Source organism: Equus asinus, unplaced genomic scaffold (assembly GCF_041296235.1).
Source record: "Equus asinus isolate D_3611 breed Donkey unplaced genomic scaffold, EquAss-T2T_v2 contig_613, whole genome shotgun sequence".
Lineage (NCBI taxonomy): Eukaryota > Metazoa > Chordata > Mammalia > Perissodactyla > Equidae > Equus > Equus asinus.
Window position 1 is genome coordinate 19,825 of NW_027225309.1, and position 12,578 is coordinate 32,402.

Genomic DNA, 12,578 nt, shown 5'->3' on the forward strand with positions numbered 1-12,578 from the left:
TTATTCAGGATGATGTGTAGTTTTACATGAAGTTTAGATCTCAGGAGTAAATATATAGTGTAGTGTGCACTGATAGAGATTACATACAGGAACTTTGATGGAATTTAGCAGGGTGCTGGAATATATCTTTAAAGTGGTTTTACTGTACCAGAGGACATGATTTTTTTTGCGACTCTGATAAAGAAATATTTTGAATGATTTCTTCTTTTGAAAGACGGCGTGCTCATTACCATTGCCTTGTCACTCTTGCTACTTTTTGTTAGTGTTTCCTTCTAGTCGTTTCTCAAGTATTTCTTTTTGGCTAAATTATTTGTTTATCTATATAAAGCTAAGGGGGTTTGTTTTTCGGTGTGGATTTTTTAGCAGCTCTTCCTAATATGGGAAGGAATTTAATAGTGAATTTTTAAAGTAAAGGCCTAGTGCCCATAGGCACATTTTAATGTGTGAATTCTTTATTAAGTATGTCTTATAAATGTTGATGAGGCAGTGTGTTAAAATAGTCATTTATTTTTAACTAACCTAATTTTTGTTAGAAAAGGATTGCATCATTAAAAAAATTAAAATAAAAAAGCTTAAAATGAAAATAACAAAGTCTCCCTCCTCTTCCCAGTTTTCTCCTCTTCTCCCTAGGCCCTAACTCATTTCCCAGAAATCACCTCTGTTAATAGTTTTTAGTTTAGTTTTATATCATATTTCTTCAAGTTTTATCAAGTTTATACAGAATCTATTGATATTCCACTCTGAGGGACTAAGAATTTATCATGATTTAACTCCCCTTCCACCTCTGGATTATATTGTTTATATTTTTATTTTCTAGTCATTGCCTTATTTACTCTAAATAGCATATATAAATGTTTAATTCTTGATTTATCAAATTTACTATGGATTCAGTATCCACAATGAAAGGCAAGAACACTACCCTTCTACTCCTCTTCTCTCTAGTTACCTCCCTATTGTTCTCAGTTATGTTAATATTGTCTGAAAAATACTGTGTGATCTTAATTCATGTTTCCCCTTTTCCATTTTTCCATTCAAGCAGTAACATGCTGTGAATTTTATTGCCTCAGGAGAGGCACAGGGCAGGGAGGAGGGCAGAGTTAGCCAGTCAAATGTTTGCCTGTTTTACTTGTCCACACACCTGAGCTCAGCGAGGAGCACACGACGTTCAGGAGGACGCAGGGGCCCTGGAGGAGCAGGGGCAGGAGAGGCTCCCCCGTCGGAGGTCCGCGAGGGCCGGAGCGGTGCTGAGAAGCTACGTGGGAAACAAACACTGCTCCATGGTGGAGCCCTAGGAGGGGCAAACCTCAGAAAAGGTAGTGGTGTCAGCTATTTGGGGAAAGCAGGACCCTAGCACAGGGTTCCAACCTCAGCTGAGACTCCCATGCCGCGCGTGGAGCCCCAAAGGAGCAGAGATCTGCTGCGCTGCAAAGAGTCATTCATGGAGGCTCCCGGTTACCCGGGTGTGCAGATCACTGAAGCCTGGGGGGCGCCCTTCTCTCTGAATATTTGGCAACTGCATACCTTGGTGGGACCCCAGGAGGGCAGAGAAAGCCCAGGAATGTCTGTGGTTACATTTCCCATCAAGCAGGTCTTATGAGAGAGGTAGAGGGAGAAAGAGAATATTTCCCAGAGGTGGAAATTAAACTGAAATGTAGAAAATAAAGTGATATTTCTTATACACTTGAATTTGTTGGCTGAGATACCCTGCCACGTAATCTTTAAATTGCCAAGATTTATGAGATTTACTTGCTGTTCTGTAATATAATTATTAAATCTTCTGTGCTTTTGACATTGTTTGACACCCAAAAGTGAAAACCAATACACGGCATGTACAATATTAAGATTACATAAGTATTATTCACCGCAAACCAAACATTGCGATTGAACTAATTTAGAAGGAAACTGAAGGCTACGACATTAAAAGTTTGCTGCTTAAATTTTTCTTTTATTTTTTCTGGTTGTACTTAGTTGCCACCATTATGTACAATCTGATGTCTTGGTTTCCCATTTTTGGCCTGAAGAACTTCAAGTAATTGTTTTCTCGTGGGGAGACTGAATGGTAACTTTTTAATTTCCAGATGTCTTCATTTTATCCTGATGCTTAATTAACAATAAGGCTAAATTCAAAAAGTCTTTCCCTAGACCTTTGAAGACATTACTGCACTTTCTTCTATTTTCTTACTTTTGTCTACTTGCTCTAAAATAGATCGAGAGAGGTGAACTGAAGGCTCCATCTCTAGTGGGTTTCTATTTCTCCTTGCATCTCCTACAGTTGTTGCTTGATCGATATTGATGCTATGTTATTTGGTGCAGAGATTTTATACCTTCATTGCAAATTCCCCCTTTAATATTATAAAGTATCTTGTTTTAATGCTTTTTTGGGTCTAAATTCTGACATTACTACAAGTCTGGCTTTGGTTTTTCTCTCAGGCCCAAATACTCTCACGAGGAAGCATCTTGAGGGAACTCCACTGATGGTTGCTCCACAGCCAGCTCCTCCCTTTGAATCCGCTGATGCTGAGCCTAGAGCTTATCTGAGGCTTCCTAGAAAGAACCTGGCTTGGCTTTGGTGTCCTGAGATGCAATTTCTTCTCTTTTGATTTTTACAGGAAATTTCAACCCATTTGCTTTCTATTTTCCAGGTAGTCCTCAAAATTTCTGGCACACTGACGAGACTGTAATCGTTTTCTACAGATATAGTTCTGTGATTTTGAAAAGTGTCTGTGTTGGAATTTCAGTGGGAGATGAGAGAGTGGGGATTAATCATGTGTCACAGCGTACATCTTGACCTGGAATCTTTCCTGCAAGAGATTCTCAATTGTAAGCTCCACATTTATAGAAATAAAACATTGTTCAGTGCCCATCCACTTTCTTCTTCCCTCTCTTCCTCTTCAACATGTATTGCATGTGCACACAAAATCATTTCATTTAACACGTGAATACTTTTCCTTAAGATTCACTAAAACTCTCAGTGCTTGAGTTCTCTTTCCTTCCCATGCTGAAAATGTAAAATACTGGAGAGATCTGTCTGAACAACGTATCTCTAGTGAGCATTCAGAAATTTCACATGGTTTCCTTTGCTGTGCAGAAGCTTTTTAGTCTGATGTAGTCCCACTTGTTCATTTTTTCTTTAGTTTCCCTTGCCCGGACAGACGTGTGACTTGAAAATATGCTGCTAGGACCGACGTCAAAGATCGTACTGCCTATGTTTTCTTCCAGGAGTTTCATGGTTTCAGGTCTTACATTCAAGCCTTTAATCCATTTTGAGTTGATTTTTGCGCATGGTGTAAGGGAATGATCTTTCATTCTTTTGCATGTGGCTGTCCAGTTTTCCCAACACCATTTATTGAAGAGACTCTCTTTTCTCCATGGTATGCTCTTGGCTCCCTTGTCGAATATTAGCTGTCCATAAATGTGTGGGCTTATTTCTGGGCTCTCGATTCTGTTCCCTTGATGTGTGTGTCTGTTTTTGTGCCAGTACCATGCTGTTTTGGTTACTGTAGCTTTGTAGTATATTTTGAAATCAGGAAGTGTGATACCTCCAGCTTTGTTCTTTTTTCTCAGGTGTTCTTTGGCTATTCAGGGTCTTTTGTTGTTCCATGTAAATTTTAGGATTCTTTGTTCTATTTCTTTGAAAAATTTTGTTGGAACTTTGATAGGGATTGCATTGAATCTACAGATTGCTTTAAGGAGTATGGACATTTTAATGATGTTGATTCTTCAAGTCCAAGAGCATGGAATATCTTTCCATTTCTATGTGTCTTCTTTGGGTTCTTTCATCAATGTTTTATAGTTTTCGGTGTACAGATCTTTCACCTCTTTGGTTAAGTTTATTCCTAGGTATTTTATTCTTTTGATTGCAATTGTAAGTGGGATTGCATTCTTAATTTCTCTTTCTTCTGCTTCATTGTTAGTATGTACAAACGCAACTAATTTTTGTACATTGATTTTGTTTCCTGCGACTTGACTGTATTCCTTTATTGAGAAGATATTTGCAAACCATATACCAGATAAGGGGCTGGTATCCAAAATATACAAAGAACTCATACAGCTCAACAAGAAAACCAACAATCCAATTAAAAAATGGGCAAAAGATCTGAACAGAGATTTCTCTAAAGAAGATACACAGATGGCAAACAGGCATATGAAAATGTTCTCAACATCATTAGTTATCAGGGACATGCAAATCAAAATTACAATGAGGTATCACCTCCCTCTGGTCAGAATGGCTATAATTAACAAGACAGGAAACAACAAATGTTGGAGAGTATGTGGAGAGAAGGGAACCCTTGTACACTGCTGGTGGGAGTGCAAACTGGTGCAGCCACTATGGAAAGCAGTATGGAGTATCCTCAGAAAATTAAGAATAGATCTACCATATGATCCAGCTATTCTGCTGCAGGGCATTTATCCAAAGAACTTGAAAATACAAAAGCATAAAGATGCATGCACCCCTATGTTCATTGCAGCATTATACACAATAGCCAAGACTTGGGAGCAACCTAGGTGCCCATCAAGGGATGAATGGATAAACAAGATGTGGTATTTATACACAATGGAATACTACTCAGCCATAAGAAATGATGAAACATGGCCATTTCTGACAACATGGATGGTCCTTGAGGGTATTCTGCTGAGTGAAATTAGTCAGAGCGAGAAAGTCAAATACCGTATGACCTCACTCATAAGTAGAAGATAAAAGCAATGACAAACAAACACATAGCAATGGAGATTGGATTGGTGGTTGCCATAGGGAAAGGAGGGGAGGGCAAAAGGGGTGATTAGGCTGACATGTGAGGGGATGGACTATAATTAATTTTGGGGTGGTGAACAGGATGTAATCTACACAGAATTCGAAATATATTATGATGTACATCCAAAAGCTATATAATGTTATAATCCAATGTTACTGCAATTAAAATATAAATAAATAAATAAATTTCAGAGTGTATATATATATATATATATATATATATTTTTTTTTTTTAGGCAGATTAGCCCTGAGCCAATCCCCCTCTTTTTGCTGAGGAAGACTGGCCCTAAGCTAACATTCATGCCCATCTTCCTCTACTTTATATGTGGGATGCCTGCCACAGCATGGCTTGCCAAGTGGTGCCTTGTCTGGACCCGGGATCCGAACAGGTGAACCCTGGGCCGCTGAAGTGGAGGGTGCAAACTTAACCACTGTGCCACTGGGTATATTTTAAGAGACATTGCTGTTATGTAGCCATTAGAGAGTGGCATAATTCTGAGGGGAATCACAGCAATTTGTGGTCAGAATACAGAGCAGTATACAGAATACATTATAGTAATAAAAAATATATCAATAAGTTCAAAGTTTTGAATAAATTGCTTGCATGTAACTTTATTCTTATACTTTCTACACATCACCAGGTTCAAGGCATTTTACAGCTAGTGGGTGATAATATTTGCAATAAGTCAGTTTTTTCTTTATATGATAAATACACAAGCAGAGAGTTATATGTTCAATTTAACTATAAAGACATGTGATGTTACTATCTGCCTGATCTTAAATCCTCCTTTTGGAAGATAAATATTTTTTTATTTAATAGAAACATTAGTTCATCTACTTTGTTAGCCCCATCAGCATCTGTATTATCACTTTTCCTTTTGGAAATCGAATGGCTTGAGCCCTTCTCTAAAGGAACCACTTAGCATTGTGCAGACTCACCATGTGGTGCACCTGAAAGCCCAAAACCCATCATCATACAGACTTGTATTGGGCATGTCCAAAAATTTAGACAGACAGCTATCTTGTAGGTAGCAACAGGAAATAAAAGAGCTGCAAGACAGTCATAGTAAAAGGATGCTGGAAACGTTCTAGATCTTGATCTGGGTGATGGTTACACAGGTATATACATATGTAAAAATTCATCAAGATATATATTTAAGATTTGTGCATTTTACTATATGTCTGTTATTCCACAATAAAAAACAATTTGTGAATATAAATGAGAACCAATTTATATAAGCCTCTAAACTTTGCCCAATTATTGAATATAGCAACAGAAATTTTCAGAGGAGTACTAAGTATTAGAAATTTCCCTAAACGGTATGAAACTATTTTATGGTAGTTATTTTAGTTTCCTGCAATAAATTTAAAACATTCTAAAATTTTCAACTTAAGTTAAAACTGTACCATCAACCGCACAACAGTACAATGGATGGATAATCATGGGTATGATCACATTTTGGAACACTGTGCAGCAATGACAAGTAAGGAAGCACAGCGGCACTCATAAACATGGATAAACCTCACAAGTGCAAGGTTGGGTGAAAGAAACAAGTCACAAAGAAGCTATCAAAGGTAGTCAAAAGGAGCTATATCGTTATGCATGCTTACACAGGTGGCAAACCTAAAGAGATGCCAGAGAATGATGAAAAAAGCCAGTCGTTACCCCTCAAGGGAGGGAGGAGGATGCTGATATAGGAAAGAACCACAGATGGCGCTAAGGTACTGGCATCGTTCTGCTATGTTTCTTCACCTGGGGGGTGGTTACACACGGGTTTACTTTAGGATTGCTCTTTAAGTATAAAAGAGCCATACTAACAAGTAAAAATCCAATAATCAGCTATTTCATGGTCCAGAAAGCCCAGGGGTTTACCCTTTGGGAAACTGAAAGTAGTTGCAGGTAGCCGGCATTATGTGTAGAGTTGCCAGATTTAGCAAATAAAAATAAGAAATTACAGCAAATAAAAACACTGGATGCTCAGTTACATGTGAACTCTGATAAACAATGAATAATCTTTTAGATAAGCATACCCCATGTAATATCTGGTCCCATGCAATATCTGGGACATACACGTACTGAAAAATAATGCGCTGTTTATCTGAAATTCACACATTACTGAGCATCCTGTATTTTATCTGGCAACCGTAAATATGTGGCAAGCTGCACAGGCAGAAGCAGTTCTCGGTGGCCCGGTGAGGGGAGTACTCAAAGGAGGGCCAAGGAAAGGGAAGAGAAAGAAGAAGAAAAGTCTTAAATTAGCCTGACCCTAAGCTATTTGAACAATAGAGTAAGTGAATTAGCTGAGTTCAACCATTATTGCAATAGTTCAGGAGTAATGAATTCACACAATGTATCAAATAATTTCTATCAACAAAAAGCAGTATCAGCAAATGTTTAAAAGAGCCATCAGTGTTTCTCCTAAAAATTGTGTCTCTCTCACTACATCAGCCTCTCTTCTGATCACTTGGGATGAAAATATTGTGAAAGATAGCCTTGAGGATGCTCATTCTGTGACTAAGTTTTCTTAATCTGTAGACAGTGATTAGGAGTCAGGTTGCAATGTAGGTTGTTTCATCTTGTTTTTATTCTACAAATATTATCTGACCACCTATCATGTTCCAGGAACCCGTCTTAGACCCAAAGGACAGATAATGAGTGACACAAACATAGTCCCTTCCTGTGGAGCTCAGAGTCTAGGCCCTAGTGGACTATAAAATAGATAGATAGATAGATAGATAGAAAGATAGATAGATAGATAGATAGACAGACAGATAATTACATGCCCTTGGGAAAACATTATCTAGCAATAGTGGATATTTGCTCTTTGCTGCCCAGCATCCCTCTTTCTTTTGGGAAACCATCCAGACTCCATTTTATGTTAATTTGTTTGCCTGGAATTGATCCACAAGCCCGTTGCCACGATTGATGATGTTTGATTCAAAGATTGGTATACAATCCAATTAGAACTGATGAACCCTTGAGAGCCAGTAAGTAGAGGCTTCTGGAAAAGGGAAGCATTCCCCCCTGCCTTTGGTAATGGATAGGGGAGCTATCCAGATGATCAGGGCCATCAGGTACACACCCCTAGAGGACACCATTCACATACGCAAAAGATGAAGTCATGACCCAGGAAAAGCATCCTGGTGACATTGCAGAGCCGTGATTCAAGATGAACTGAAACTCCCCCCAGATTTTTCAGTTACATTAAGCCAACAAATCCACCCACTTCTTAGAGCAGGTTGAGTTTCCGTTTTCCGTCATTTGCAGCATAGAGTCCTAACTGATGCAATAAAAGTCTAAGAGGAAAGAAAAGGTTTCTTGCCTGTTCCCAACCTCCAGTTTCATGCCCCGGAGGTAATCACTGTGATGCTGCGTTCAGACATTTGGGTGCACACGTATGTATAACGCATGCCTTTCATGCAAATCGAATTGTATTGTATACATGGTTCCACCACTTGCTCATTCTAAACTTATGTTGTATTGTGGAGATCTTCATTTGTTGATACAGACTATTCGGCAATTGGATGTATCATCATCAATTTGATCTGTCTTCCACTGGTGAAAATTTATTTTCTCTTCAATTTTTTACTATGATAAACAATACCTTTATACATATATCTGTGTGCATTCATGCAATTATATCCAAAGGGAAAAAACCCTAGAAATGGAATTGGTCTTTCAAAGGGAATGTAAAAAATGTTGCCTTCCAGAATGATTATACCAATACAGTCTTCTCAAAAACACATGAGAATGTTTCTTCTCCACCATTAGTAACACTGTGTTTTGCCAAATATAAGAAATTTTGCCAATATGATAGTGAAAAGCAGTATTGTTTTCTCAATTTGCATTTGTTTGATGAGTGTATACACACACATAGACACACATGGAGAGAGATTCATATATATTTAGGCTATATATTTTATAAATTCATTAGCTATTTTTCTATAAATTCCCCATTCATATCCTCCACAGATTTTTCTCTTGGGTCATTTATCTTGTCCTTATTGATTTGTCTTTACATATCAGGAAAATAGACCCTTTTCTCATACATGTTCCTTTTTTTTTTAAGTATGCTTTTCCTTTTTTTTTGGTGAGCAAGAGTGGCCCTAAGCTAACACCTGTTACCAATTTTCCTGTATTTTTTTTCTCCCCAAAGCCCCAGTACGTAATTGTATATCCTAGTTCCAAGTCATTCTAGTTCTTCTATGTGGGATGCTACCGCAGCATGGCCTGGTGGGCAGTGTGTAGGTCCACACCCAGGATCCGAACCAGCAAACCCCAGCCTGCCAAAGATGAGCACATGAACTTAACCTCTCGGCCACAGGGCCCACACCCATACATGTTCTGAATATATTTTTCCAAGTTTGTTGTTCACCCTTCAGCATTGCTTTGTTTCTTTATCATTTTTTTAAGTATAACATTTCAAGTGTACAGAAAGCAGGAGAGAATTATATAATAGCACCTATATGTCCACCATCCAGTTTTAAAATGTTACCGTGATTTTGCAATATTTGCTTCACCTTTGTTTTTTAAAGAATAAAATGTTACAGGTACAGCTGAAGCTTCTCTTCCACTCTCACTGATGCCGTTCTTCTCCACGTCTCCCCACAGGTGACCACCACCTCGAAGGTGACGTGCATCATTTGTGGAGACCCTTTGTACACCTGAAAACCCCCTCACATGCACCAAAGGTTTAAATATTTTCCTGTGTCTTTTAGAAGAAAAAAAGACAGCAATAATGAATTGTCTGTGGACAGTTGTTCTCAAGTAAGCCTTCCCGGGATCTGCAAGCATCTTTCCAAGAGAGACCAGGTTCACATCGTTGCAACAGTGAGGCTCGCAAAGTTCCCGTGAGAAGCTGTTCACAAACTGTGCCACCTTCTGACTGATGTTGCTAATAAAGAACAGAGAAGAATCTGCCCGTCAAACTTGCCTCAAAGGAGGTCGTTGAGTTGCGATTGGATATATTATATATTATACAATAATTTATTTTGACCCTAGGAGAGGTTCATTTGAAAAAGGCCATAATACCTCTTTCTGCCCACTTTGGAGCAGATTTTAGCTGGGGTCAAAGCTCTAACGTCTGCCTCTATGAAAGGTTGCAGGCAGGGGGCCTGGGGCGTTCCTATCTGCTCGGGCACATGAAAAATGAAGACATTTCCTGAGGAGGCTGATGGAACCAATGTGCTCATGTCTGAACGTTTTTGCAGAAAGAATTAAAGGACGGTAAAAGAAACTTCTGAATACTCTCTAGTCTTTGGATATTCTGAAACTTCTACCTCATTGCTTATTTTTAAAAGAACCCAAATTGGGCTTGGCCTAAACAAGGGAGTCACCTGTGATTTTGACAACACCTTAAACAATACACTCCCATGGTTTTATACTTTTTCACAGATCTGTTTCTTTAAAAAATGTATATATATAATTTTTTAAAATTATAAAGTTTCTATAAATTGCACCAGACTGTGCATATCATTCTGCAATTCAGCATGGTTATTCACTATGACTTCAAAATTTATCCATGTGGATGCATATAGATTGAGATTATTCCTTTTAACTACCGAATAGTAGTCCCTTTTATGAATATATTTTTCTATTTTAAAATTAATAAACATTTAGATTATTCCTTTTTCCTTTAGTAAAAACAATGCTGCATTGACATATCTCCTTGTGCACGTGTCCAAGGATTTCCCTAGTGTGTCTGTCTACAAGGGAGGCTGTTGGTTTGTGAGTCCTGCACCCTCCTTACTGGCTATTGTAAAGTGTTCTTCAGCGTGGTTGTCTCCTAGAGTTCATACTTTTCCCTAGTAGTAAGTGAGGATTCCTCTTACCCACATCCTTTCTGTCTCTTGTGTGTATCCTCTGTGTTTGGGAGTTGTATGATTTTGATAGTAGTATAATTTATCAAACTATTGCCTTATGGCTCCTGGCCCGTGTGTGTGTGTGTGTGTGTGTGTGTGTGTGTGTGTGTGTGTGTGGTGTAGGGTGGTGTGCGTGTGTTTTGTCATGTTTAGAGGTTTTTGGTCACGTTTAGTTTTGGCAGTAAATGGTTACTGCAGCTTAACTTGCAAATATAGTTTTCAGGTTGTTCATTTTGTTTCACAACGATGACATTAAAAGAGAATAGTACTAATAGTCCAGAAATCTGGTAATCCTGCAGCAGGATTCTATCCAGACTGTGCAACACTTTGCCTGCCAGATATTAAGGGAGGCTAACGGTGAGGTTAAATTAAATTCAGAAACCTTCAATTGGGAAACCATGCTAAACACTGTATGTAGTAGCCAGACGTCTTCGTTGAAAGGCTTCTGCTCACTGCCCAGAGCCGGGTTGTCTAATGCAGCATTGATAACTGTATCAGGTCGAGGGCGAAGATTGATCTGGAGGGTTCAGTACTGATGCTCCTTTCTCCCTATCTTCCTTGTCCTACATCTTTTGAATAATGTTCACTTTCTCCTCATTATCAGGTCAAAGTTTCAGGAAAGTCCTAGATGTAACAAAGTTCAGGCTAAAAATTTTTGAAATGTTAAGCTTATGCAAGACATTAAACTTTGTCACGCCATCCCAGCCAAAAATAAACTAAAACTCCAAACCTGTTGCATAACCAGACGTGACATCTGCAGAGCCGGCCTGTAGAAATAAGCAATAAACTACACAGTGAACAAGGAACATAGCAGGTGTGGTCAATCAGGAAGAGCTTTTTGACACAAAATGATGATATTTTTACTTCTGGAACAATCAGAGGTATGTTCTTATTTTATGTGTTCAATCTTTTTTGTAAAACATATTATTTAATAACAGTATAAGATCTAATAATGGTTTATTGCACTATCTGTGGGGGTGAGGGTAGGGCTTACTTTCTTTCACCATCTAAATGTCCCTAAAAGAATCTTTACCTCAACACGTGCATTCCTCCAAATTATGTGTGAAATTTCCTTTGAAGAGAACTCAAATACTTCAGAAAAGTTTGGATCCTACATAAGCAAAGTCATTTTGATTTTCAATTTTCATGATCTTTAGAAGGCGGTAATGTCTTTAAACCCTTTTGGCTAGAGGTGGATTTTTTAATAAGAACGTGAAGAAAACAAGTCTTGACTCAAAGCACGTGGAAAGACATCCGTAGTTTTCAAAGCCTTCTTAGACCATTAGGGTAAAGTCTTCGTAATCCTATTCTCTCCTCAGCAAACTCTAAGGCACTCATGGTTACAATTTGTGTGGCACATCTCATTTCTGTATGACATTTTGGTTACTTAATTATTGGAACTCACCATTCCATAAATCTGCGCTTGCCATTTGCCTTCTGACTCCAATTCCTGCCTCGTGCCTTCCTGCAACTCCAGCTCTCAGGTGAGATGGGTCAGCTCAGACCTGAGGAGGGAGTGACGGCTGCTTGAGATGATGGAGATGTTGGATTCAGAGCAGCTGCTTGGGAAGCAGGCAGTTGTTCTGAGCAAGAAGGCTCAGTGCTTCAAGGCCGTTACTCTCAGCCCAGGAATAAAATTCTACGGGACACAGTTTAATTGCTTCAAGATTCAATTCATAACCCTTTTTCCTGCATCCTGTCATTATTAGGCCATTATTTTTTTGTCCCTTTTATTACATTCCAACAGATCCAGGCAAATATTTGCAAATATTTTTAGAGATGAAGCTACATGTGACTCTTCACTCAAGTGCTGAGTGACTACTATCATAGGCTACAACCAGTAAGCAGTGAAGCCTAGACAAAGGTCCGGATACGAAGGGTAATAATTAGTATATTCATCTCTCTTGTTTGTAGTTCCCACAGATACTAAGTGGTTAATTTATTAGCTTAAGAAAGATACTTC

The 12,578-nt window shown here is 38.6% G+C and overlaps 1 long non-coding RNA gene across 2 annotated transcripts in view; it reads left to right on the plus strand.

Moving 5' to 3' along the window:
* Positions 1-12,578, plus strand: part of LOC123284044 (uncharacterized) — a 29,007-nt gene that overhangs the window by 14,754 nt on the left and 1,675 nt on the right. Inside the window, exon 2 of one of the 2 annotated variants that reach the window (XR_011501169.1) lies at positions 9,366-11,496. This is a non-coding gene — a long non-coding RNA (uncharacterized lncRNA). Of the gene's footprint in view, positions 1-9,365; positions 12,495-12,578 lie in introns of both variants that reach the window. The other variant, XR_011501168.1, reaches the window with a different exon arrangement.